Below are 27,540 nucleotides of genomic sequence, written 5' to 3' on the forward strand. Positions count from 1 at the left end.
CGGTCATAGATATAAAAGCCTAGATGCCGCTTCGGCCGGCCGGACATACGTCAACAAGTCCGCCATCTTGGCGCGGTAATTCAAACAATGCAGCAGGCTGCAGTATATGACGTTTTTCCGCACTATTCGTTAATATTGCACGGATTTTCTTGTCTGATGGCTCGTTACAAAAGCTTACATAATTCCCTACAAGGATCTAATAAAATAAAGTTGTTCCTTATTGTTTGAAAGTTAACTTGCGATGACTTTGTTTTAGCAGGTAGGGGGAAGGGAGGGGGGCTAGTTGTACACAAATGTTAATATTTACCCATAACCTATTGCTGTAAACAATAATTTGAAATGCTGTGATAAGACAGACCTACCTAAAGTAGGCCTACAGCTATGGATCTGTGCAACTTAAGTAAAATTCTTTGTCTCTCGAAGTGCTCTGTTAAAAAAATCCCCCAATATAATTTTTGGCACAGGCCTACAAGTTTAAGTCATAAAACTGTAGGGTTGAGCCTAAAAATAAACTACAGTAGGCCTAGAATAACTAGGATTTCTGTGTTATCTAGCCTTTGCATCTCTGCCTGCTCCTTTGAGCTGGGTGCGGTGGGGTTCTTCCATTTTTTTGGAACGGGATGCTCCTCAGTGAATTCTGACCTCTAGACCTGGCTTTGGAAAATTTAGCGGGTATCAAGAGACCTCGTCTAGTGGCAAAAGTGACCTATCTCTAGACCTAATTTTATATGGTGAAATAATTATATAGAACTTAAATTTTTCACAAAAACTACCTTTAATTTGCTCAGACTAAGATATATCAGTATGGCAAGCATTAACAGTTCAATATAGCTATCTCTAGACCTGTGTTGTCAAGGACCAAATTATTATACCTTATTTGTGGGATAAGGGCCGGGCCTGGGCCATCTCTATACTTCTATAGACCAAAATTGCCAAAATGAGCCAATCCTGACGAGCAACCCTGTATACCCGGTCATAGTAAGCGCCCCCCCCCCCCCCCCCACCAACCCACCGAGCCGTTTCAGCCTAGACCACAATCATAAGGCCGTCTAATTTTTTTTCAGCTAACTGTTCATTGGTTTGGTCACACATGTATAAATTTAAAGCTGTGGGTGGCCTTATGGGTCATTAAGCCTATACTTTGAAGTAACAACTCTCAAAATGTATTGCACAATGATTTATTTTCATGATATTTGTTCTTACATTGAATGTATATATAACATTTATTGTACATCTGTGCATTTATTTATAAATATTCCCAGCAATTTAAACAAGTTTTTTTTTCATTGCTGTTTCCAACAGTTTAATGATACTACATTGTAATGATAATCTATATGCATTGATATGAAATCAGCAGGCTATATCAAAACATCAACAAAAACTCATTATGTGCCTTGCTTGGCCATTTAGTTCTTATTACAAGGACCAGATTAACACTAATATTACATAGCTATAATGCAGTGAAAGAAATCTAGAAACATCAAATTAGTGTCCAACATTTTACCTATTGACCTAATGGCCCTTAAAACAATATTGGTTTAACCATTTTTTTTCGTAGGCTGTCTTATCATTTTCAGCATTTCAAATTATTGTTTACAGCAATAGTTATGGGTAATATTAACATTTGTGTACAACTAGCCCCCTTCCCCCTACCTGCTAAAACAAAGTCATTGTAAGTTAACTTTCAAACAATAAGGAACAACTTTATTTTATTAGATCCTTGTAGGGAATTATGTAAGCTTTGTAACGAGCCATCAGACAAGAAAATCCGTGCAATATTAAGCGAATAGTGGCGAAAAAACGTCATATACTGCAGCCTGCTGCATTGTTTGAATTACCGCCCCAAGATGGCGGGCCTGATGACGTGCGCCAGCCCTATTCAGCTAGCGGCCCGATGCGGCATCTAGGCTTTTATATCTATGTCCGCGGTTACGTTCCGTGCAGTCCGTGCGGACTGCTTCTGTAGAAATACCAACACATACGTGCTTTTGAAGATACTTAGCACAAACAAAGGAGGAATAAAAACAAGCAAGGGAGGAGCCGTTTCAATAGCAAACTCCGCGTACTACTACTACTACACTTGCGTGGCAGACTGGCAGTGCCTTTGTTTTGTGTTTGTTTTTAGTTAAACGTGATCACAACGAAAAAAGCAAGTAATGTATATTTCTGCATATTTAGAAATGGCAGGATCTAGAAATAACCGGGATAGCGTAAGTGGAGTTGATATCCGTGCTAGGCCTCACCAAAATTCAGGGGACACGTGCCCACAGTGTAGGAGGGAAGTTAGGTAGGTAGGTAGTAGGCAACAAAAGGCGTTAGAATGCGACAAATGTAGGGAATGGTTCCATACAAATTGCGTCAATATCACTAATGATCAGTATGCTGGCATTCAGAGAGCTGTAGATGTAATAAACTTACTACAATTGTGCAGATTGTAGTAAGAGTCGGGATCAGAAGGATAGGGAGATCAAAGAACTCTGGGAAGAGAACCAGACGCTTACAGGTAGACTTCTACAAATAGAAATAACCCTTAGGGACATTAAAGAGTCCCTAGTCAAAGGACATAAAGGAAGAGATTAGGGACATTAAAGAAACCCTAGCAAAAGACAAAGGAAGAGATCCTCAGCAGCAGTAGAATAAGGGAAACAATTCAGGAAGAAATAAGAGAGACACAGGACAAAGACAGAAGGAAGGAAAACCTGATCATATTCAAATTGCCAGAGCCTCAAGCAGGAGAGGAAACAGAAAACTGTAAGCTAGATGAGGAGAGGTGCAACAAAATTTTCGCAAAAGAAGTTAACCTTAATAAAGACGAATGGAAAATTAAAGATGTAGTAAGGTTAGGTAGGCCACGACTGCAAAAAGGACAAAACAATGAGACGATAGGCAGATCAAGGCCCAGACCACTTCTGGTGAAACTCAGCCATGAGAGGGAAAAGTGGAACATATTAAAAAGTGCCAGACTGCTAAGGAATGCAAAGAAGGATATTTACAAAAAAATATCTATAGTTCCAGACATGACTATGCACTAAAGAAAGAGAAAAAGATAGCATATTAAGATCTGAGTTAAAGAAAAAGCAGGATAACAAAGAGGAAGGATGGTTCATAAGTAATGGAGAGCTGAAGAGAAAGGAAAACTTTCAGACGACTAGAATGCTCTGAAAAGGAAGTCCAGGGGAATATAGATAGAAACAATAGAATTGTTAGAAGTGTAAATGAGTTAGAGGTAGGAAAATATAAAATAGATAGAATTGTAAGTAATTTAGAGATGAGGAGTAATAATATTTTTAGGAGTGTAAATAATTTAGAGTTAGGAGAAAATAGAATATCTAGTAGTAATGTTAAGAGCTCTGAGGAAGGAAGTAGAAGAAGGGAAATTAGTTTAGGGCAGGTAGGTGAAGGAAGTAACTTCAGTAACAATCTTAGACTATTAGACCTAGAAGAAAAAAGATAGATAAATGGTTAGATGGTAGAAGCAATTTTGTAAATAGAGAAAGTGAAAAGATAGTGAGCAAGACAGAAGATACATCAAGAAATCTAGAAATAAAGCTTATAAACACCCAAGGACTGACAAAAGCAAAAATAATCGAGCTAGTGGAGATAACAAAAGAAAACACAATTATGTGCATCACAGAAACACACCTTAAACAGCAAAAATTACTATTCCCAACAAGCATCAGAGTGGTAGACTCAATGAGAGATGAAGACGACACCAAAGGAGGAGGTTTACTAATAATGTATAGAACCAAAGGAGAGATCCAGATGGAAAAAAAAATCGGAACACAAAGACATTCTAATAGTAAAGGTTAATTACAGAACAGCAATATTCAACATTATTCTAGTCTACATGTCAACTATAGATATACTGATAAAGAAAGAAGTAAACGAATAATGAGCGCCTTACATGTAGCAATAGAAAAAGCCACAGACCTTCCTGTGATTGTCCTTGGGGATTTCAATGGGCATTTAGGTTTCATAGGGACACAAGAACTGACCAAAATGGAAAATATGTATGGACCTAATGGAAAAAAAAATATGACCTAACGCTATTAAATGGAGATCCAGCTGCAAGGAGAGATAATCTGCAGTAGAGGAGATCAGAACAGTGCTATAGACTTTGCCCTAGTCAACCAAAATATGTATAAAAACTATGTATGTATGGAGATAGATGAGGGAAAATATGAATATGACCTATCAGAACATCACCTCATAAAGGTCCAATTCAGAATGAACACTAAAGTAAGGAAAACATTCAGAAATGAAACAAAAGAAATCAAATATTTGAAAGTTACAGAATGAGTGCTACCAGGAAATACCCTTGAATATATAGAGTATAAAGTAAGCCAACAAGACAGAAAAGGAGATCTAAGCCAGTTGGAAGAAACAATGAGTGAAGCAAAAACAAATAACCTAGAGAAGGTAATCAAAAGAAGGTTAAAGACAGGAAAGCAAGAAGAAAATAGAACCAGTATGGGTCACCAAAGAAATAAGCCAAAGAAGGATATATAACAAATTAAAAAGGAAAGCCACAAGAATAGAAGAAAAAGAGATATGTACTATGAAGAGCATATCTTTAAACAAACAAAAAACAAAAAGTACAGATAATATTAAGGAAAGCTATGAAGAATATGAAGAAAAGGTTAGAAATGAGATAATGAATGATAAAACAGACACAGGAAAATCTGGGAATATATAGACATGCTGAGAGGAAAGACCACATCAGAAAAAGAAAGGATAAGAGTATTAGACAAAAATAAGCAAGAGATGAAGGACGAAACCCTAGGGAAAGAGCTAGTAAAATTCTGGGAAACAATATACCAAAAAGAAGAAAACAAAATAGGAGAGATATGGAATGAATGCAAGAAAGAACAGTACAAACATGAACATGGAAGAAATAGTGAAAAGATTAGGAATATATCTTTAAGGGAACACATGCATGGAGTGTATGATCTAACAGAGACAGAGATTAGACCATGGAAAAATCAACATAACAGAAGATGCAAAAATCAACTTGAGAAAATGAAAGCAAATAAAGCACCAGGCCAGATGGAATGAAGCCATTCTGTTCAAACTACTCTTACAAAGTAACAACCTTCAAAAAGAATGGCAGAATGTTTAAACAGCATACTGAAGGGCAGGAAAATGCAGAGAAGCTGGTTTAAGTAAAAAAACAACACTTACACCCAAAAAACAAAACCCCACTGTCAAAGATCTAAGGCCAATTGCTCAAACAAGTACATCATATAAAATTTTCATGGGATCTTGCCTGAAAACCAAATAGAAAATAGAAATATAGGAAAAAATGGCATGAACTGAACAATCAGTCTTTACCGCACAAAGGAGAGGAGTCGATAATTTGTATATCTTACAATACTGCATACAAGAAATGTACAGGAGAAAGGACCCATTATTTGTAGTATCAATAGACTTCCAAAAAGCATTTGACTCAGTTAATAGATAAAAAGCTCATTGAGGTCATGATGAAATATACGTAGCCTGCATGCAGAAGTAATAAATGCAGTTGCAAAGATATATGCAAATGATGTAACAAGCCTATGCCTTAACAATATAGAACAAAAAGAGCTAAATGTAACTAATGGAATAAGACGGAGATGCAATGGTTCAATCATATTCTTTCTACTAATAACGTACCTGATAATAGAAAAATTAGAAAATACAACAGAAGGTTTTAGAAATGAAGTAATAAGAATAGTGGCACTATTATATGCAGACGACGGATTAATACTAGGGCACACACTAGAAGAAATAACAAAAATCAATAAAAACCCTTATGGAAATCGCAAGTGAATGTGGCATTACATAAACAAGGAGGGCAAGAGTAATATACTAATATACAACGACTGGTACAGTATCGATGATGTGGAGAATATGGAGCACATTGAAGGAATAAAAATAGTTAAGAATATTAAATACCTAGGAACGTGACAATCAGCAACATGAAAGACTGCTTCAGAGAACAGATAAAAAAAGCCCCAAATCAAAGCAAAGCAGATGGCAAATATGGTAATGCAGTCATCAATAAAAGCTGTAGCAGAGTAAAAATAGGAAAATTGTACTGGAAAGGACTAGCGATGCCATCATTCATGTATGCCACGGAAGTCATGAAACTGACAATAAAACTATAAATGAATTTCAGAAGATAGACAATCAAGTATACAGAGCAATTTTGAAAGCACCAAGTTACACAGCAAGTTGTGTGTTAAGATCTGAAATAGGGTCCCCTTCCTGCCAATCAAGAGATATCAAGAATAAACTATTTTACCGAAACATACACTGAAGAGTGAGTGGTGGAAATAGGCTCCTATATGAGATAACCATGGATCAGTATAAAAAAAAAAAACAAAAAAAAAACCCTGGATAATGCAAGTAAAAGAGTATATGAAAGAACTAACATAAGCAGTTAAAAGACCAACAGGTAAGAGAAATAATAAACAATTGGGACAGGAAAGCATGGCAGAAAGAAATGAATGAAAAGTCAACGTTAAGAATCTACAGAAAATATAAAGAAAACATAAGAGAAGAAATCTGGTATGACAACACTGAAAAAACAATGCTGATCAGTAGGGCCAGACTAGGTATACTAGGATTAAATGATAGAAATAGGATAAAAGGAGAAGATACAAAATGTTTATGCTGTGAGGAACAAAATGAAAATTTGGAACATTTCTTACTTTACTGTCCAGCATACAATGAGATTAGAAATAGATATAGCTTTATGCAGCAACCATATCAAGAAAATAAAGAGGAATTGGTAGCAAATATACTCTTATTGGTAGTTCTACTGAGGGAGGATGTGGGGAATAGGAAAGATTTTATAAAAGAAATGTGGTATATCAGAGAGAAGAAACTCAAACAAACACAAACAAAGGAGGAATAAAAGAAGCAAGGGAGCCGTTTCAAAGGCATATCCCACCTACTACTACTACTACTTTAAACCTATAACAATGGTACCTGAAGCAACGCAATCATCTTTTCGAAAATGCAATACTACTGACCAGTTCTACGAGCACAAAACCATCAAGATTTCCAAGAAGAATAAACACGTGCTTTAGGAGACACATAATTGTGAGTACTAGCAAATGTTTTCAATCTACTTACATTCATGTGGTTTTATATGGGTTAGCTATGAAAACTTTTTTTGTTCTTTTTGTAGGTGGAAACTTTGCTTCCGACTGTTCAAAGCATCTAAAATGAACTCCACAGTGTAGCAGCATTTCTATACTAATTCCTTCACCCTTTGCAAGATTTCATTTTGCTGGTTATTCCTCAAATAGGGGAAACAACCGACTGGACTAGCCGAGCCACTTTCTACCATGTTTGAAGCCACCCTCCGAAAGCACTTTAACATGCCCTGACACCGGAGATGGTCATCAGTCATTTGTTGGTGGTGAGAGTAGGAGCTCAAGACCTCTACTCTCCTTTCGAAGTAAGTATTTTCTCCAAATTTAGAAATTAAGGCCATATTTTAAGATTAAACAGAGCGTAATGAAAAGTCTGGCCCTACGCAGTACACACTACCTCCATGACGCTTTCAAAATTTTTACTTACAACTATAAATATTTCAAAGATTGATGCCATCTCGATGTTTGTGGAGTCGCTTGTGTCAACAAACTTCCTATTTCCTGTGCTAAATCCACACACCACTTGTACCTAGGGTAAAAAACCGCATGGTACAAGGGTGGACCATGTACGATCAATGTGTACAACCCCAAAAAAAGTACATTATAACGCGTCCTGACATCGGAGATGGGCATCAGGCGCGACTTGTTGTTGGTGAGAAACGGAGCTAAAGACCTCTACTCCGGTGTCAGGACGCGTTATAATGTACTTTTCTTGGGGTTGGGTTGTACACATTGATCGTACATGGTCACCCCTGTACCATGCGGTTTTTACCCTATAGGACAACTGGGAGACCACTGGGGGGGGGGGGTACTTACTTTCAACACAATAATGGTAAACAACGACTTCCAATCACTACTTTTTTAAGGAAACTATGATTTGTTCCGACACGAATACAAACCCTCGGTCCTTTAACAATAGGAAGTAGCTAGCGGCAGCTGGAACGGTCGTAAGCTTCGAACAAGGGGAGAACGGTAGTTAACTGCTTGTCCGACAGTGCGCGCCTGAGAGGTGAAGAATCACTTTTGCTTTCGGCCGCGGGTGTGAAGGACGTGTTCGTCATCGCTCTCTGCCCGCTTCATCGTCGTATGCTTTGTTTATATTGTGTTTTCTACTAATGGTTTGTTTGATTTGAAAATGAAACTGTAAAGTTACATACACTGTTTCATTTTCATTACTTAATTATGAGCCAACATGGAGCTATCGCCGTAGATGCGGCGGTTTCCGCTCTTTTCATGAAATTGATACCCTTGAATTATGTCTCGGTGCCGAGGGCGGGCGCGCTCGCGCCGAGTCATGTATTTTGGGCGAAAGTGTGTAATTGAAAAATGTAAGTACTCTTTTCATTATATTTTTGCCCTGTGCGTTCGTTGCCGAGAGCGTGAATGCACTCGGCACGAGCCTCTTATTTTGTATGAATAGAATGCAATGAAAGTGGATTCGCAATTGCAGTATTCTTTTTCATTTCATTTATTTAATTGCATCAATTTTAATTTTGGATCAATTTCCGCTCTTACCCGGGAATTGATCCTTACGATTTATTTTCTGTGAAAGTGAAATCGCAAGTGCAGTATTCTGTTTCATTTTCATATATATTTTATGATAGCATCATATTATTATGGATCAAGTTTCCGCTCTTACCCGGGAATTGATCCTTCCCCATTTAAGTTTCTAATGAAGTGAATCGCAAGTGCAGTATTTCTGTTTCATTTTCCATATACTTTTCACTGCTGTGCGGGGGTAGGGGGGGGAAGCGAAAGGTCTGCAGGAAGTCGTCGGAAAGCTCTCCCGCGACTCCCTTGGTATCCGATTCTTCGTCTTCTTTCCTGCCCCCCGCTCAGCTTCCTCGTTGTATTTTATATTTGGGGTCTTTCCTTGCGTTTCGGGGGGGGTGGGGCATGTGTCCCCCCTGTGCGTGAGGGAACCCCTCTTACTAATCTGTCTGTGCTACCGCAGGTGCTACATCCGTGGGAGACGACCTTGGACAGGTATGGACCACTAGCATCCACGGGCTGCTGCAGCGTCTAGCGAGGTCTGGGGCGGTGACCCATGGAGCGGTCTCCACTACTACCTCCACGGCCGATTATGCTGCTCCCCCCGCTTGGTTTACACTTCCATGCTGTGTCGGTGACGCCGTCTGCCGCTACTAGGGCCGGTCGCTGCCGTACCGAGGGGGGGTATGCCGCCGCCGCCTGTGTTCTTCGTGTTGCCTGCCCCAGACTTCCGCTGTTCCAGCAGCTCGCCCCTGGACCGGCCGCCAGTACCAGGTTCCCGCTGGCTGCCGATGATTCTACGAGGCGATGGCTGGGCCTGCCGTACCTGCCGCTGATGTGGTTCCCGCTGCTGGCTTGGCTGTCCCTTCTGTGTCTACCGCTGCCGCTGTTCCTGCCGCTCCTGAGCTGGTTGCTGTACCCTGTCGCTCCTGGTTCCTGCGCCTCTCCATGCTGGTCCTGCCCACGGTGTGTCTTCCCCAGTCCCAGGTCCTTCCGGACAGGTGCAGACGGGCCGTGTTGCTATGTCAATAGCCCTGGCTCCGGCCTGGATGGAGGACCTGACGGCTGTCCTGCGTGAGCTGACGAGGAAGAGGAAGAAGAAGAGGAAGGTGTCATCTTCGTCTTCATCGTCTGCTGCTGCCTCTTCCCCTTCGACTTCTAAGGCCCATAAGCCGAAGAAGAAGAAGGCTGCCTCCCCCCTAAGAAGTCTCCTTCGGGAACTTCTAAGGGCCCCTTCCGTAAGGAAGAGATAGACGGGGACCAGAGGAGTACCGGTTAGCACTGGTACTTCCTCGCCTGGTGCTAGCGGTGATGGCGCTATGCCAGGTTCCGGCTCGGTCTCTCGTTCGCGAGAGATCCCGAGTGTACGCTCTCCCTCGGGAGACCGTGCAGCCAAAGTTTCGGCGCCAGAGTTCGCTCGGCGCCAAGACCGCGGCACGGAGCAGAAGGCTGGTGAGAGCCGCTCAGGTGACTCTCGCCAGGCCAGCGGCCGCTCTCGCAGCGACCAGCTGGTAACCCGGGTTTCCCCCCAAGAAGGCTCCTTCGGAACTTCTAAGGGCTCGTTCCACTCCCATGGGACGGGGGGGTTTCTTCTGCCGGTCCTCCTGCCTCTTTAGGGAACAGGGCCCGTCATCCCCTTCCGCAAGGAAGAAGAAGACGGGGACCAGAGGCGTACCGACTTACCACCGGCGTACTTCCTCGCCTGGTGTTTGCGGCGCTGCCGCTACGCCAGGTTCCGGCTCAGTCTCTCGTTCGCGAGAAGTTCCGAGTATACGATCTCCTGCGGGAGAGCGTATAGCCAAAATTTTGGCGCCAGAGTTCGCTCGGCGCCAGGACTGTGGCACGGAGCAGAAGCTGGTGAGAGCCGCTCATGTGACTCTCGCCAGGCCAGCGGCCGCTCTCGCAGCGACCAGCTGGTAACCCTGGTAGACGTGGCTGTCTCTGACCAGCCACGGGCTGAGGCTGGGAAGAGGTTCCCCCCTCCTAATCGTTGTGCCAACCTCGGCTGGTACTAGCGGTATGACGCGCCGCAAGGACACGCACCGGCCTCACCGCGACAGTGGTCACTGCAGGTCTCCTGACCGCCGCTCCCTACAGGGACCGGGCGGATAAGGGGACCAGCAGTAGCTCTCTGCACACGAGATAGGGGCCGCTGTTCTCCGTCCAGCTGTTTCCCTGGGAAACGGCTTGACTAGGCCTGCAAGTTGGCGATCGCCTGCAGCCTTCCAAGCCCGCTGGTTCTGCCAGTGAGCGAAAGAGGAGCGTCATGTCTTCCTCTCCCGTGCCTGCAACTTCCTCGGTTTGCACCAGGAAGAGCGAGGACAGCGCGGGGTGATCGCGAGGGGCATGCCCCGCACGATCCCGTCACGACGCCGTAAGTACCAGGTACGATCTTTGGACCGACCAGGACGTACGCACAAGTGGCAGGAGGAGATCGAGAGGGGTCTGTAGCTGTTCCCCCTCCTGAAGGTGAGGTTCTCGAAATATGCTCTTGTTCGAGGGGCTTGACGGTCTCACTCCGCAAGATGCTGTGACTTCCGAGATCCAGAGGAGCTTGGCCGAGGTTGATTGCGCTGATTCGTCAGCACAACGACCTCGCAAATCATCGCCGCTCCCACAGAAGAGCCATGTCACGGCTCAAGTCGTTCTGGAGCCCGAAGTAGGGAACCAGACTGACGGTGAGCTTGCCGCGATAAGAGCTTATCGACTCGGTTCTGAACCAGGTAGAGCCTCTCGTCTCCGGACGAGAAGGCTCGCTTAGGTTTAGCCGGTCGGGCAAGCTACTTCCACTTCCTCTGCCGCGACAGCGGCGTTTTTTCGGAGTATTGCAGCTTCTTCCTCCTTCGTCAGTCCCTCCTGAGGTTTCGATCTCGACGAGGACTGGAATGAGTCAGAGACGGTTTTGGCTCTCCTGTCAGGTGTCGATCAGCCCCACCCAGACGACGTTCACAGTGGTGGCAGATGCTTACCTACAGTACGAGTTCGTAACCCTCCTCGAGGAGGGGGGGGTGTTTAGGAGGAAGCCACAAGGTGATGGCTGCTCCTACTCTCTCCTTACGGCTACGAGGGAAAGGGGTAGGATCCTACAGAGACTTCTCTGTAGGATCCCATGATTGGGGACTGCGCTACCGGGGGGACCTTCGGGTCCTACCTGACGTAACCCCGGTCATGGAGGAGGGACCCTGCACCATCTCCGATTTGTCTACGGGAATTGAGAGAACCACCAAACCGATATTCGTTTAACAAATCCGGTGAGGGTTTCGCTCCGGGTGCTTAGAATTCTGCGGAATTTCTAGCACACACAGGCGAGACCACTGTCCAAAGGGAGTTAGATGAGTATTCCCGATAATTGTTACCACGATAATTGGGGATCTCGCCGAATGCTCGAATTCCTGGAATTCTTAGCGTTGAAGAAGACTGCCGCCGAAGGAAGATATCTCACAGTAGGCGGCCAACCCTGGAATAGAGAGAACGGACAGGAACATCCAGTTTGGCTTGAACTATCGTCTTCGTTATTCTGTTCACCATTGAAGCTTTTCCTTCGAGGAAGACTTCTCCTTCACTCTCTTTGATAGAGATCGAAGGTGGTCGATCTCCAATCCTTATTTTGTTTTCTTGAAGGAAAAGAATTTAGGATGGAGATCGTTGTTCAGAATACTACAAATATACTACGTATATTAACCTCGCGACATGATTCTGCTAAGCAGTTGAATTGTCCGAGGGGGGTAGGCGCATATCCTAGTTACTTTACGGATTGCGACTTAGACGCCCGGAGTATTCTAATTGAACTGCAACTCGGGGTTGCCTGCAACCTCCCAGGAGTTTCCAGTTTCAAAGTTTTATATATGTTATGGTTTTGTCACAACACAACACCATTTCAGCTTTTGTATTTACCCAAATTCATTTCGCCTAAATATAATTACTCGAGCATATATTTTTATGCTCGGTGGTTCTAGCCGAACGCATTCCTTCGTGGAATGGATTACTTGGCAACTCAGGATGACGAGTCAGCGACAGCTACTGCGTATTGAATTGCCCGAGGCAACTCAGTACCAGCTGCCGCTTCGAGATGCACGGTTGGTTATGTCTTTCTCCCCTGCTTTGATTTGAATACCAACCGTATCTCTGCCCAACAATCACGGACTTAAGTCTCTGATTAACGGGGATTCTCGCATACATGAATGACCATCTACTGCTGTGAGCTCCGAATTCATCGCCTTCAGTATTGCGAGAATTTACAACAGATATTCTCTTCGACTTTCATCTGTTTACCGCACGGTAACAGAATTCTGTAATAGTCTCTTGCTGCATCGCACTGCGATAATGCGAATGATTTTTGCGGAATCTGAGTTTGTCCTCAAAATATCTCGTATTCGGAGGTGTGCAATTGTTCATTGTTCACCCCGGATTAGCAGATATATTGAAAAAGACATCACCTACTCCCACACCTGCCAGCTCTACTTCCAAACGTTCAGCCCATGAGAAGCAGTTCTTCAGGCGGCTCTCCCCTGTGTTTTCATTACTGAAGAACGCCCCGCTTTCATTGCAACTACGACTTCTCACCGGACAGCAATGAAATAGCGGTTAGCGTTTTCAGTCATTTGTAAGCACAGGTTCAGAATCTTGAGATTCCTTCTCTCGATTCAGCTGGAAGACGTAGGTTGCATTCATTGCCTACCTTCGTCTTCAACGTCACATAGTGTTGTTTCTCCTTAGCTGAGATTCAACTACTATGAGTGTGTTGCCTTCAGGGACCTAGGTCTCTAGACGGCAATTGACTTTCGCCTTTGAGCATATGCTTAAGAGAATCATCACCTCGCCGTCCGGCATTGGTGACAAACAAATACATTATTTGTTTGGTCTCTCGCATAAACCCTTTAAAAGGCGAAGGTCACGTGACTTACTCGGATGCTTGGACAACTTGCCTCACTTCCGATACCGAACCAGTCAGTCTGCAGCTGTCAGAGTGCCCGAGTCAGTTACGAACTACGCTTTGTGGGACTTAGTTCGGTTGTTACAGAGCAATCATTACTTTGTCTTAATAGCTTGTCACGGTACCCATACCATCAACACCCACCATGGAGTGTCGGTGTCCTATCCACTACCGAGAACTTCGCTGCATGGGGATAGGAGGATGCGAGACTCTTCGTGGCAAACGGACAGACCAGTATGGGTACTGGACATCACCGAAGTCGAGAAGAGGGATAGGTCATGCGACTATTCCCTTCTTTTCCTCTGAGGAAACTGCATGACTTTTCCTGCGAAGTCAAGCATCCAGGGGATGGGGATCCGTGACGCTCGATTTCGTACCGAACTTCGTAGCGAAGACTCAGAAACCCTTCGGGGTCCCTGACGATTGGTTCGAGTCGTTCACAATCCCCTCCCTAATGGACTTCACCGCCTTCGATGCGAAGGAGATGCTGCTTTGTCCACAAGAACTTCTCCGTGGCGCAGGTACTGAAGGCAGGGGTCTGGTCCAACCATACCACATGCACCTCCTTCTACCTTCGGGATATGCCCACAGGTCCTTGGATCTTTTTCCTTGGGACCCGTGGTGGCTGCTCAACACGTTGTGTAGCGAACCCAGACCCTCGCAGGCTGAACAGCATCGAGTCCTGGTGTGACTGTAAGAATGGATGAGTGAATGAGTGTGACTGGCTCCTCTTCCCATCTTTTTCTTTCCCTCTACCTGTGGGTAGAGAGATACGATCGTCACCCTGCTGGATAAGGACGAGATGCAGGTGAGCTACTCAACAGAGCCCATCCTATCTCTTTCACTAGGGATAGGAGCATATATCCACCACTTCCTCCAACAAGGGGGAGGAAGTGGATGCCAGCTTGAGACAAACCCATACTTTATGTTGCCTCTTGCAAACAGGAACAAGTTCTTGCTTGCTGGTACGAAGAGATACGCTTGCCTCTCTCTTAGTACTTGGCCCAGAGGTCTGACCATTGATCCTGCGGTGCACACCCCGATCAATCGGACAGAGCTTGGACCCCTCCCTCGCTCTTACGACCAGGTAGGCTTTCCAAGGTTGGATGAACACCAGTCTGTTCACCAAAAGACTCAGATTCCTCCCACCAAGAAGTGAGTCTTCCTATTGTTAAAGGACCTAGGGTTTGTATTCGTGCGGAACAAATGGCAATTTGTCGAAAATTGCATTTTCATACAATCAACTTACCTGTCAGATATATACATAGCTAAGACTCCGTCGTCCCCGACAGAAATTCAAATTTCGCGCCACTCGCTACAGGTAGGTCAGGTGATCTACCGGCCTGCCCTGGGTGGCAGGACTAGAACCATCCCCGTTTTCTATCATAGTTTTCTCTGTCGCCGGTGGTATCAACATTGTTGTTATTACCTCCTGACTTGGATTCTTTTTCAACATTTGATCAACGTTTTTCGACTTTTGGTGACGTATTTGGATCGTGTATTGGCATTCGCTACTGTGGACTGTTTGAATAACTCTTTTGGATTTTTCTCAGTATGTCTGATTCTAATGTGAGTGTGAGAATGTGTGTGAATGTAGGCTGCAGGGTGAGGATACCGAAAGCTTCGGTTGATCCTCACACTGTATGCCGTAAATGTAGGGGGGTGCAGTGTTCTGCTATTAACACTTGTAAGGAATGCGAGAGTTTGAATGCAGAAGAATGGAAGACTTTGACTTCTTATTTGAAGAAGTTAGAGAGGGATAGAGTTAGAAGACTGAAAGGTGTGAATTCAAGGCCTATTGAGCCTTTCAATGATAATTCTAACCCTACTACTGTAGATTCTCCCTATAAATCTCATTCTCAGAGTGTCTTTTCGGATTCGGCATCGGAAATCGCCCCAATCTGAAAGCGACGATTCGAGACATGAAGTCCAAGATGGCGGACTCGAAAGGTAAGGCTAGTATAGTGAAAATTTTAGTGAAGTGAGCCCTATCAGTGTTGTGGAGGGGGCGTTTGATCGTCCCTGCGGCGCTCCCAGGCCTAGACCTCTTCCAAGCTCACATGCCCAGAGGAGAAGGAAAGTCGAAAGCCTTAAGGAGGTCGTGGGGAATCCCCAACGGTCAGACGTCCCTTCAGCTAGCTTTGCTTCATGGCAGCCAGCTCAAGGGCGCTACAGGAAAAGCGTCCTTCGCGAGTGTTTCTCGTCCTCTCCCTCTCCCTCACCTAAACGAGGGTGGAAGGAGTCGAACTTATCAAGACCGCTGAAGCGTCATATGAAGCAAGACATTGATTCTAGCCCGGGAGCGCTTCTCGGATGACGCCCCGTCTGCTATTAAGAAGGCGAAGGTGGCGTCAACGTCACCTGACGCTTATGAGGAAGTACCCCACCATCATGCTTCTTCCCCGAGTGATGACGAAAGGCGTCAGGCACTAGACGTAGGAGAAGCGTTTCAAAGGAATATCATTATGGCGGTGCAAGAACAGCTGTCATCTCTTGTGGGAGTTTTAGCGCCCGTCGGAAGGACACGTGACGCTTCCTATTAAGAAGTCTCGTCCTCTCGCACCTGCTCGGAAGACGTCTTTTAGAAGTGAAGCGTCAAATCAAGAGGATCTTAGACGTGACGCTCCGTCCAGGATTGTGACGCGAGTAGGAAGCCCTTAGAAAGCGAAGCGTCTTCCAGACGCGAAGCGTCATCTAAACGTCAACAAGAGACGTCATACATGACGCTCGGAGAGCGGGAAGCGTCATACATGACGTCTTCTAAAGCGCGAGAGAAAGCCGCAGGTTGTGACCGCTTCCAAGTCGATCAGAACGGGAAAAGGAAAGACTTTCATTCCCTTAGCCCTCTCCGATCAGGAGTTTGTCTCCCCCAGAAGAGGAAAGTTCTGAAAGGAGAACAGAAACTCAGGATTATCACGAGTTCGAACGAAACTCGGATGATGACGATCTTGGAAGAGAGGGCTTGTCTAACTATAAGGTGTTGACTACCCTGCTTCTGGAGGAATACGGAGACGAGTTGACTCCGGCTGCTCCTCCTTCTCCGCGCTCGCTCTTTTCGAGTGCGAAGGCGAAGAAGGACTTCGTCTTTTTCTGAAGATGAAGCCCACCATCTCGATGAAGCGGGCTTTACACGCCTTAGACGCCTGGATGAAGTCGAAGAAAGACTTAACCAGGACAGTATTTTGCATGCCTCCAGCAAGGTTAGCTGGGAAAAGAGGCATATGGTACAAGACGGGGGAGGATATGGGTATCGCTCTCCCTTCTACTACAGAGGCAGACTTTTCGACGTTAGTTGACGCTTCAAGGCGTCCTAGTCTTAATTCTGCCCGCATTACTTTGGAGTATTTCCGGAACTGGATCATCTCCTCAAGGGACTTTTCCATGTATTGGAAGTCTTCAACTTCTTAGATTGGTCCCTTGGGGTGATGTCCAAGAAAGCTCACGATTCGCAGGGAATCGAACCTGAAGCCCTGTTATGCATTTTGTCGTGCATCGACAAAGCAGTACAGGATGGATCTTTGGAAGTCTCTGCATTATTTGGAGCAGGTCTTTTGAAGAAAAGGACAGTGTATGGCGCCCTTCTTAACAAAGGCAGTCTCGCATGCGCAGAGGGCAGCTCTGCTATATGCACCTCTTTCGGACTATTTGTTTCCTTTCTAAGTTAGTGAAGGACGTAGCTCACTCTTTAACTGAGAAGGCGACACAGGATCTTCTGACGCAGTCAGCTAGGAAGAAGAAACCTGCTTTAGTGTCGGACAAGAAAGAACCTAGCACTTCTAGGCAGCCCTTTCGAGGTGGTCCGATCTCCAGACCTACCCGCTCAAGAAGGAAGGCTCCAGAGAGAAGAGGTAGGTCCGCCTTTCGTCCCTTTAAAAAGGGCAAATGAAACATTTTCCTCTCCAAACACCAGTAGGTGCCAGGCTCCTGGAATTCGTGGAAGCCTGGACACGGATAGACGCAGACGCGTCTTCACTAAAGATCATAAGGAAGGGATATCGTATCCCTTTCCTGAATACTCCGCCCCTAACGTCAATACCAAGGGAACTATCAGCCAAGTACAAGGATCCTGTGCTGAGGGATACTCTTCGATCGATGGTGGAACAAATGTGGGACAAGAGTGCAGTAGAACTAGTACTGGATCAAAACTCCCCGGGGTTTTACAATCGCCTTTTTCTAGTGGCGAAAGCCTCGGGAGGCTGGAGACCAGTACTAGACGTCAGCGCTCTGAACAAATTTGTTCGAAGGAGAAGTTCTACATGGAGACTTCTGCTTCAGTCTAGCGTCATTACGACAAGGAGATTGGATGGTGTCTCTAGATCTCCAAGACGCCTACTTTCACGTCCCGATCCACCCTTCATCGAAGAAGTACCTCCGTTTCATGACGGGGGGAAGGATCTTTCAGTTCAGAGCCTTGTGTTTCGGCCTGTCCACAGCTCCTCAGGTCTTCACAAGCCTGATGAGGAATGTGGCGAGATTTCTTCATCTCAAAGGAGTGAATGTCTCGATGTACCTAGACGACTGGCTCATCAGGGCCAGATCGGAGAGACAGTGTTTGGAGGACCTAAAGTTAACTCTGGATTTGACCAAGGCGTTGGGATTGCTTGTGAACCTCGAGAAGTCTCAGATGACCCCCAGACAAGACCTAGTCTATCTGGGGATTCGGATGGATTCTCGGGTTTTCGAGTTTTTCCTTCGCAAGAGAGAACCGCAAAAGGTTTGAGGATAATCTCTCTCTTCTTAGAGAAACAGCAAACGTCAGCGAGGGGAATGGTTGAGCCTTCTGGGGGGGACGCTTTCCTCGCTGGAACAATTCTTCCCTCTCGGAAGACTTCATATCCGTCCACTTCAATTCTTCCTCAAGAAGTCTTGGAGCTGGAAAAACGGACAACTGTCGGACGTTTTTCCCATTCCAGTGGAGGTAAAGGCACACCTACAGTGGTGGTTGCTGCCTCTGGAAGAGAACAAAGGGATCTCTCTAAGATCACAGAACCCAGACCTAGTGTTGTTCTCCGACGCGTCGGAGACGGGTTGGGGAGCGACATTAGGCTCGGAGGAAGTGTCAGGCACCTGGGAACCAGCACAGGTGTCCTGGCACATAAATTGCAAAGAGCTCTTCGCCGTACACCTGGCTTTGAAGAGCCTAGAACCTCTGGTGAGAGACAAGGTAGTACAAGTAAACGTGGACAACACCACCGCACTTGCCTACATTCGGTGAAACAGGGAGGGACACACTCCTCGTTCCTTTACGAACTCACGAGGGACCTATTACTTTGGACGTCTCACAGGACATCTCCCTGCTGACAAGGTTCGTACAGGGAGTAAGGAATGTGAGGGCAGACAGGCTCAGCAGGAGGAACCAGGTCCTTCATACAGAATGGACTCTGCACGAGGAAGTGTCGCGATCTCTGGTCTCTGTGGGGAACTCCTCATGTGGATCTATTCGCAACATACATTTCAAAAAGGCTCCCAGTGTTTTGCTCGGTCGTGGAAGACCCAAGAGCAATTATGGTAGACGCCTTCCTGCTAAACTGGTCTCGATGTGGACGTGTACGCTTTTCCCCCATTCAAAATCCTGGGGTTAGTATTGAAAAAGTTGTGGCGTCAAAAGAGACGAGGATGACTTTAATAGCCCCCTTTTGGCCGGCCCAGGAATGGTTCACGGAGGTGGTAGAGTGGATCGTAGACTTTTCCAAGATCCCTACCAGGAAGGACGGATCTTCTCAAACAACCACACTTCAAGAGGTACCATCAAAACCTCCCCGCTCTCGCTCTGACTGCCTTTCGACTATCGAAAGACTTGTCAGAGCGAGAGGCTTTTCTCGCGAAGTGGCAAGCGCGATCGCGAGAGCTCGCAGAACCTCCACTTCGAAAGTATACCAGTCGAAGTGGGAGGTCTTTAGAAGGTGGTGTAGAGCCAAGAAGTTGTCCTCCTCCTCTACCTCTATAGCGGAAATTGCTGATTTCTTGCTATTCCTGAGAGTAAAATCGCATCTAGCCGTATCCACAATAAAGGGATACAGGAGTATGCTCTCGGCTGTATTCAGGAACAGAGGTTTAGATCTGGCAAATAACAAAGATCTCCACGATCTCATAAGATCTTTTGAGACGTCAAAGTCTAAGGAACCAGTACCTCCGAACTGGAACTTGGACGTAGTCCTCAAATATCTGTCTTCGGATAGATTCGAGCCTCCACATCAGGCGTCATTTAGAGACGTAACTAGAAAATGCCTATTTCTTTTATCGTTAGCGACGGCAACAAAAGAATGAGTGAGTTACAAGCTCTGCAGGATAAAGTAGGATTCAAGGGAGACTCGGCGATTTGCTCGTTTAAGACTCTGTTTTTAGCGAAAAACGAGAATCCCACGAATCCCTGGCCTAGGTCATTCGAAATCAAAGGAATGTCTAGTCTCGTAGGCAGAGAAGCAGAGAGGTCTCTATGCCCTGTTAGAGCTCTGAAGTTCTATCTTCAGAGGAAGCGTCAGTTGGGAGGCTCTAGACAAGGTCTTTGGTGCGCGGTAAAAGACCCCACAGACTGATGTCAAAGAACGCTCTAGCGTTCTTTGTAAGAAACGTCATTACGGATGCTCACAAGGTCTGTCCGGACGAAAACAATTACAACTTCTGAGGGTAAAAGCTCATGAAGTACGAGCGGTTGCGACGTCTCTCTCGTTTTATAAGAATATGTCGCTTAAAAAACATATTAGTACGACATATTGGAGATGCAACTCGGTATTTGCATCTCATTACTTGAAAGACGTGCGTGTGACGTATGAGAAGTGCTTTCTCTAGGTCTATCGTATCGGCAGATACGATTCTGGGTACGGGAGCCGACACCAATCCTTAAAAAATGTATATTACTGTTCTTCTGTTTGGATATGGTCGAGAATCTCTTCGAACAATGGAGGATTCAGGCTCGCACGGGCGGCCGTCTATGTTGTTCATAAGAGAATTCTCGTCATATCCAATTAGTTGAGTATAATTTTTTTTTGAAAAATTATGTATGTGGCGTAGTGGTTTTTGAGTTACGGTTGTTGTGACGAGTTCGGGGATAACTCGTAACAATCCTTAGTTCTAACACATGGTTAGGATCAGGTGGGTCGGGATTGGTTGTGTGCTCCTTCATAAGGTGTATTGTCATATAAGTGGATCAGCACCCATTGACAAAGTCCTTTTAGGCTCTGCTGAGTAAGTGGGTAAGACCCCATCGGCAGACCCACAAGAACTCTTGGCCATAGATCACATATCTCGCTAAAGTTTCTTGAGGTGATGCAGACTACTGGGCAAACACCCACCAAGTCTACCACCTATCAGGTAGGAACCAAGGTTTTATTTATACCTACAACATATGTTGTTTACCTGTCTATTCCATATAGTAGCTGTCTCTTACCCTCCACCGAAGGGTGCCAATCAGCTATGTATATATCTGACAGGTAAGTTGATTGTATGAAAATGATATTGTTATGTTACAATAAAGTTTCATACATACTTACCTGGCGATATATACAATTAAAGGCCCACCCCAGCCTCCCCGCAGGAGACAGGTGGAAGAGAGAAAATATGATAGAAAACGGGGATGGTTCCTAGTCCTGCCACCCAGGGCAGGCCGGTAGATCACCTGACCTACCTGTAGCGAGTGGCGCGAAATTTGAATTTCTGTCGGGGACGACGGAGTCTTAGCTATGTATATATCTGCCAGGTAAGTATGTATGAAACTTTATTGTAACATAACAATATCATTTTCCTAACTATACAAACCTGAGGTCCTTTACATATAGTCCCACCTCATGCCACCCCTCACTCTGCATTTTTTAGCATGGACCTAAAGCTAAAGTGATTCTTCACCTCTCAGGCGTGCGGCGCGCGCACTGTCGGACAAGCAGTTAACTACCGTTCTCCCCTTGTTCGAAGCTTACGACCGTTCCAGCTGCCGCTAGCTACTTCCTATTGTTAAAGGACCTCAGGTTTGTATAGTTAGGAAAAATGCAATTTCATACAATGAACTTACCTGTCAGATATATACTTAGCTAAGACTCCGTCGTCCCCGACAGAAATTCAAATTTCGCGCCACTCGCTACCGGTAGGTCAGGTGATCTACCTGCCTGCCCTGGGCGGCAGGACTAGGAACCATTCCCGTTTTCTATCATATTTTCTCTGTCGCCGGTGGTATCAACATTGTTGTTACCTCCTCCTGACTGGAATTTGCTTTTCAAGACTTTTTTGATCATCTATATTGGATTTCTTGGTGACGTACTGGATCGTTGTTTTGGCATTCGCTACTGTGGACTGGATTTGGACTTGCTTTTGATTTTTCTGATAGAATGTCTGATTCAAGTGTTAGTGTGAGAGTGTGTGTGAATGTAGGCTGCAAGGTGAGGATACCGAAGGCTTCGGTTGATCCTCACACTGTATGTCGTAAGTGTAGGGGGTTTGACTGTTCTTTAGCTAACACCTGTATTGAGTGTGAAAAGTTGAATGCTAATGAATGGAAGACTCTAACTTCTTACTTGAAGAAGTTAGAGAGGGATAGAATTAGACGGGCTGCACAAAAGAGTGTGAGTACAAGGCCTATTGAGCCTTTTTCTGAGTCTAACTCTCCTATTATTAATGAATTTGATTCTCCCTATGTATCTGAACCCTCACAGGCTTTGCATTCGGATTCGGCTTCTGAAATCGCCAATCTGAAGGCTACTCTTCGTAAAATGAAGACAAAGATGGCGGCCATGCAAGGTAAGGGAAGTGATAGTGAATTACTTAGTGAAGTGAGTGTTCCCAGTGTTTGTGGAGGGGGCGTTTGACCGTCCTGGATGCTCCCAGGCCTAGACCTCTTCCAAACTCACATACCCAGAGGAGAAGGAAAGTCGAAAGTCGTACGGAGGTTGTGGGGAATCCCCAACGGTCAGGCGTCCCTTCAGCAGGTTCTGTTTCGCTACAGTCTGCTCAGGACCGCTTTAATAGAAGCGTTCCTACGAGATTGTTTCTCGTCGTCCGGTTCTCTTCACCTAAACGAGGGTGGAAGGACTCGGATCTTTCTAGGCCACTGAAAAGGCACTGGAAAGAACGCGCGTTTGACTCGAGCCCGGAGCGCTTCTCGGAGGAAGCCCCCTCTTCTATCAAGAAGGCTAAGCTGGTCTCGACGCCTCCTAGAACGGTATTTGAGGATCGCACTCCTTTGAGTTCTCTTGCTTCTTCTATTGAAGAGGACGTTGGTGTGGCTTCCAAGAGGATTTTGCTAGCAGTACAAGAGCAGTTAGCCTCTTTGGTTGAGTTCTTTCGAGGGATCCCCCTCGCAAGAAGGACGCTAGACTTCCTATTAAGAAGTCTCGTCTTCTTTTGCCTGCCAGACGTGAAGCGTCCTCCAGGCATGAAGAGCCTACAAAGCGTGGGACGTCTTCCAGGCGCGAAGATTCATTCAAGCGTCAGGAGCTATCGAGCGAGTTGCTCTAGATAAGGATACGCTCAGGCGCGAGGCGCCAGCCAGGCGCGAGGAATCAGCCAAGCGCGAGAAGGCGAAAGCCAGGCAGGCCGAGGATTTCAGCCAAGCGCGAGACGCCAGCCAGGCGCGAGGAGTCAGCTTTGCTGTGAGGCGCCAGACAAGCGCGAGGCGTCAGCCAAGCGCGAGATGCCAGCCAAGCAACAAGCTCCAGCCAAGCGCAAGCGCCAGCCAAGCGCGAGGCGCCAGCCAAGCGCGAGGCGCCAGACAAGCGCGAGGCGCCAGCCAAGCGCGAAGAGCTTTACAGGCGTGAGAAGTCAAGCAGACGCGAGACTACTTGTAGACTTGAGAGAGAATCTGTTCACTCTATGAGTCCCTCTCCTAGTAGGAGTTTGTCACCAGTAGAGAGAGAACTTGGTGAAGATCCTCTCGTTTTTCAGGCCGATTCTCCGCACGGTGTGGAAGGAGATTCGGAAGACGAACACGGTAGAGAAGGATTCTCTAACTATAGAGTTCTGACGGACCTCTTTGCAGGGAGTATGGAGATTCGTTGACTCCTGCGGCTCCTCCTTCGCCTCGATCACTGTTTTTGAGTGCGATCATACCGAAGTCTTCGTCGGTGTTGAAGATGAGACCTACGATCTCTATGAAGAGAGCTCTACAGTCTCTGGACAAATGGATGTTGTCGAAGAAGGATCTGGGCAGAACCACCTTCTGTATGCCTCCAGCCATACTTTCTGGTAAAAGAGGTTTCTGGTACCGAACTGGGGAGAACATGGGCCTTTCTCTCCCAGCGGCAGCCGAAGCGGACTTTTCAACCTTGGTTGATTCATCGCGGAGACACGCTTTGAATGGAGCTCGTGTGACTTGGGCGATTTCTGAGACTGATCATCTCCTCAAGGGCCTCTTCCATATTTTGGAAGTGTTTTAATTTCCTAGACTGGTCCCTTGGGGTGATGTCTAAGAAGGCTCATGACTCGGAAGGTCTAGACCCCGAAGTCATTCTGAGTATTCTTTCTTGTATTGATAAGGCAGTACAAGACGGATCGGGAGAAATCTCCTCTCTCTTTGGAGCGGTACTCCTTAAGAAGAGGAGTATTTTTAGTGCCTTCTTAACCAAGGCGGTTTCTCCCTCACAGAGAGCAGCCCTGGTTTTCGCTCGCATGTCAGACTTCTTGTTTCCTTCTCAGTAGTGAAGGACATTTCTCGCTCACTGACTGAGAAGGCGACACAGGATCTTCTCCTTCAAACTGCAAGGAAGAAGAGACCCCTAGTTACGGTTGACAAGAAAGACCGACTTCTACGGTTCAGCCCTTCGAGGAGGCCCTCCCTCCAGAGCTCCCTCTAAGAGAAGAGGTCCTGAGAGGAGAGGTAAAGCTTCTTCCCGTCCCTTTAAGAAAGGGAAGTGAGACAGACAACCTCCAAACACCAGTGGGTGCCAGGCTTCTCGAATTTGCAGACGCCTGGACATTCATAAACTCGGACGCCTCTTCGATGTCCATAATCAGGAAGGGATATCTTATCCCCTTGCAGGACAGTCCTCCCCTAACGACTATTCCGCGGGAACTGTCAGCCAGATACAGGGACCCTGTACTGAGGGATACTCTTCGTCTGATGGTGAATCAAATGTGGGACAAACGAGCTATAGAATTAGTTCTGGAGCAAAACTCTCCGGGGTTTTACAATCGGCTTTTTCTGGTTGCGAAAGCCTCGGGGGGCTGGAGACCAGTACTAGATGTCAGCGCTCTGAACAAGTTCGTTCTAAAGGAGAAGTTCTCTATGGAGACTTCGGCCTCAGTCTTGCGGCTTTACGTCAAGGAGATTGGATGGTGTCGCTGGATCTCCAGGACGCTTATTTTCATGTCCCGATTCACCCTTCTTCGAAGAAAGTACCTCCGTTTCATGACGGGGGGAAGGATCTTTCAGTTCAGGGCCTTGTTTCGGCCTGTGTCCACAGCTCCTCAGGTCTTCACAAACCTGATGAAGAATGTGGCGAGGTTTCTTCACCTCAAAGGCGTCAACATCTCTCTATATCTGGACGATTGGCTCATCAGGGCCAGAACAGAGAGACAGTGTTTGGAGGACCTTTCTTTGACCCTAGACCTGATAAAGGCGTTGGGACTACTCGTGAACCTCGAGAAGTCACAACTGATTCCCAGACAGAACTTGGTCTATCTGGGGATTCAGATGGATTCTCGGGGTTTTCGAGTATTTCCTTCGCAAGAGAGAATCGTGAGAGGCTTGGAGAAAGTCTCTCTTCTTAGGGAAAGAACGGACTTCGGCGAGGGAATGGTTAAGCCTTCTAGGCACCCTTTCCTCGCTCGAACAGTTCTTTCCTCTAGGAAGACTGCATCTTCGTCCTCTTCAGTTTTTCCTAAGAAGATCATGGAATTGGAAGACGGGACTTCTCTCCGACAGTTTTCTCCTTCCAATGGAGATGAAAACCACACCTGCAATGGTGGTTGTCGCCTCTAAAAGAGAACAAGGGAATTTCTCTGGAAGTTCCGAACCCAAGCCGAGTGTTATATTCAGACGCATCGGAGAAGGGTTGGGGAGCAACACTAGGACTGAGGCAGCACAGGTGTCCTGGCACATAAATTGCAAAGAACTTTTAGCAGTTCACTTGGCTCTAAAGTTCTTCGAACCTTTTGTGGCAAACAGTGTGGTCCAAGTAAATGTGGACAACACTACCGCCCTGTCCTACATTCGGAAGCAAGGAGGAACACACTCCTTGTTCCTATACGAAATAGCAAGAGATCTGCTACTTTGGGGACCTCCCAGAGGAACATCTCCCTCCTGACAAGATTTGTTCAGGGTACGAGAAACATCAGGGCGGACAGACTGAGCAGGAGAAGCCAGGTCCTTCACACAGAATGGACCCTTCATTCAGAGGTGTGTCAGAGTCTTTGGGATCTTTGGGGCACTCCTCACGTAGATCTGTTTGCCACATTCCTTTCCAAAAGGCTGGAAGTCTTTTGCTCAGTGGTGGAAGACCCAAGAGCTCTCGTGGTCGACGCCTTCCTGCTAGACTGGTCTCATGTAGACGTGTACGCTTTTCCCCCTTTCAAGATCCTGGGGCAAGTGAGAAAGTTTGTAGCGTCCAAACGGGACAAGGATGACCCTGATAGCCCCGTTTTGGCCAGCACAAGATTGGTTTGCAGAGGTGCTGGAGTGGACAGTAGACTTCCCAAGATCCCTTCCAAGAAGGATGGATCTTCTCAGACAGCCACACTTCGAGAGGTTTCATCAAAACCTCCCCGCTCTCGCGCTGACTGCCTTTCGACTATCGAAAGACTTGTCAGAGCGAGGGGTTTTTCTCGCGAAGCTGCAAGCGCTATCGCTAGAGCCCGCAGAGCTTCCACTAGACGAGTCTATCAGTCTAAGTGGGAGGTTTTTAGAAGGTGGTGTAAGTCTAAGAAGTTGTCCTCCTCCAGTACCTCTATAACCGAAATCGCTGATTTCCTTTTGTTCCTGAGAGAGGTCTCTCACTTATCTGTATCGACTATCAAAGGATACAGGAGCATGCTTTCGGCAGTCTTCAGAAACAGAGGCCTAGAGATTGCTGATAATAAAGATCTGCACGACTTGATTAGATCGTTTGAAACGACAAAATCTAAGGAACTAACTCCTCCCAGCTGGAACCTGGATGTAGTTCTCAAGTTCCTTTCGTCTGACAGATTCGAGCCTCCTCATTTAGCTTCGTTCAGGGATGTAACGAGGAAATGCTTGTTTCTCCTATCTTTGGCGACAGCCAAAAGAGTTGGTGAACTTCATGCCCTTGAAGATGAAGTCGGCTTTAACAGAGACTCGGCCTTCTGCTCGTTTAGAACACTTTTTCTAGCGAAAAATGAAAACCCCTCGAATCCCTGGCCCAAGAGATTCGAGATTAAAGGCTTATCGAGTCTAGTAGGTAGAGAAACAGAAAGGTCTCTTTGCCCTGTAAGAGCCTTGAAGTTCTACTTACAAAGGAAGAAACAAATGGGAGGCTCTAGACAAAGTCTTTGGTGTTCGATTAAGGACCCCACAAGAATCATGTCTAAGAACGCATTAGCTTCTTCATAAGGAGCGTCATTACAGATGCTCACAAGTCCTGTCCTGACGACTCTTTTTCCGCTTTAAGAGTAAAAGCTCATGAAGTTAGAGCAGTGGCGACGTCTCTCTCTTTTCAGAAGAATATGTCGCTAAAGAAAATCATTGATACGACATATTGGAGGTGCAATTCGGTATTTGCATCTCACTATCTTAAAGACGTTCGCGTGACCTACGAGAAATGTTTTTCTCTGGGGCCTTTCGTATCGGCGGATACGATACTGGGTACGGGAGCAAACACCAATCCTTAACTTTGTACATACCTTCTACTAGATATGTTCTAGATTTCTGCTGACAAAGAGGGCTCGGTGCTGCACTGGCGGCCAGTCACTGTTGTTCAGTAAGGAACTCTTGTGATATCTTTTAGAGGAGTATTAAAAATTTTTTTTTGAGAATTTTTGTATGAATGCGTTTTAGTTTCGAGTTATGGGTTGTTTGTAATGAGTTCGGGGATA

The 27,540-nt window shown here is 45.9% G+C and overlaps 1 long non-coding RNA gene across 1 annotated transcript in view; it reads left to right on the forward strand.

The window, feature by feature from the left end:
- Positions 1 to 6,449: 6,449 nt before the first annotated feature.
- LOC135199423 (uncharacterized) overlaps positions 6,450 to 27,540 on the forward strand; it is a 73,899-nt gene continuing 52,808 nt past the window's right edge. The window contains exon 1 of the long non-coding RNA XR_010311069.1: positions 6,450 to 7,086. This is a non-coding gene — a long non-coding RNA (uncharacterized LOC135199423). The remainder of the gene's footprint in view (positions 7,087 to 27,540) is intronic.

The sequence above is a fragment of the Macrobrachium nipponense genome, chromosome 25, assembly GCF_015104395.2.
Source record: "Macrobrachium nipponense isolate FS-2020 chromosome 25, ASM1510439v2, whole genome shotgun sequence".
Lineage (NCBI taxonomy): Eukaryota > Metazoa > Arthropoda > Malacostraca > Decapoda > Palaemonidae > Macrobrachium > Macrobrachium nipponense.